Source organism: Callorhinchus milii, unplaced genomic scaffold (genome assembly GCF_018977255.1).
Source record: "Callorhinchus milii isolate IMCB2004 unplaced genomic scaffold, IMCB_Cmil_1.0 Scaffold2, whole genome shotgun sequence".
In the NCBI taxonomy this organism is placed as follows: Eukaryota; Metazoa; Chordata; class Chondrichthyes; order Chimaeriformes; family Callorhinchidae; genus Callorhinchus; species Callorhinchus milii.
This window is the reverse complement of record NW_024704743.1, coordinates 825,006-826,316: the sequence shown is the minus strand read 5'-3', so window position 1 is coordinate 826,316 and position 1,311 is coordinate 825,006. Positions and strand designations below refer to the sequence as shown.

Below are 1,311 nucleotides of genomic sequence, written 5' to 3'. Positions count from 1 at the left end.
GTGCATTCCGTGTTGATTTCTCCTTTCAAGACCTTGGATGCCTCCTTTGATTTCACAATTCACCCAACATTTGCACTGACTGCTCTATTTAGTTCTCATGGTCCCAGTATGGACTTTCATCCCCACTGAATACTTCCTACCATTTTAACCTCTCTCTGCTATCGGTTACTCTCTATTTCCTTTCTTCAAAAAATTTACTACACACCTTGATACCAGGGTGTAGAGTTCTTATGTGTTTCTTTGGAAAATACTCATTTGGAAAATCATATGTAGAAAATCATATGATTGCACACTGTCAAATTGGAATGTCACCACCTCAAAAAGTGATCTACAATTGGCTCAGGGCCAAAAGGGTCAGTGCCAGTGATGGTGAGGTCAACTGGTGACTGGGGGAGAGGGAAGTCATGGCCAGTGATCGGGGGTAGGTCTGGTTGTTGTTGGGGTGGGGAAATAATAATAATCTTTGTACTTAACGTTTTCACATCTTCTAGATGTCTCAAAAGCGCTTCACAAATATACTGTAAAGTGAACTGACTGTATATTTGTGGGCGAAATGCGGCAGCCAATTGCACACAGCAGCGTCCCCACAAACAGTCGAGGATTGAAGTGACTAATTTTATTTTTTTTTCTTTCTTCAGGAATTATTATCAGGCATGCGGAGTAAGGAAACTTGCCCAAGGTTTCGCCCTGCCGGGAATCGATCCCAGGTCTCTCGCTTGCCAGGCAAGTGCTCTAACCACTGAGCTACAGGACTCCTCAAATCCTTTGAATCCTGAAGGAATCAAATCCTTCAGATGATATGTTAAACTGAGGTCCCATCTGCCTGTTCTAGTGGATGTTACAGAACCCATGGTGGTATTCATGGAATTCTCTACACCAGAAGGCTGCGGATGCTCAGTCAGTCGTTGAACATATTCAAGACTGAGATTGATAGATTTTTAAAAACTAAAGGGATTAAGGGATATGGTGATAGGGCGGGTAAATGGAGTTAGGTAGTAGATCAGCCATGATCTTATTAAATAGCGGGACAGGCTCAAGGGGCCGAATGGACTACTCCTATTATTATAATTATTATTATTATTACTCCTGCTCCTATTTTTATGTTCTTAGTTGAAAGGAGTTTCTCACAGTGTCCTGGCCAACAATTGCCCAAATAAAATTGGTCATTCACTCCATGGTTGTTTGTGTAGCACTGTTGTGCCCAAACTGCCGACGTGTTCTGCCCACAAATTGACAGTACTGTGAAGTGTTTTGAGACAGCTCGACGACGTGATAAGGTGCTATATCAAATGGAAGGATCATTATTTTCTG

General features: G+C 42.2%; 1 non-coding gene across 1 annotated transcript; it reads right to left on the bottom strand.

Annotated features, from left to right (window-relative positions):
* Nucleotides 1-682: 682 nt before the first annotated feature.
* Nucleotides 683-754, bottom strand: trnaa-ggc. The gene has a single exon. It is a non-coding gene; the product is annotated as a tRNA-Ala (tRNA).
* Between the last annotated feature and the right edge of the window lie 557 nt (nt 755-1,311).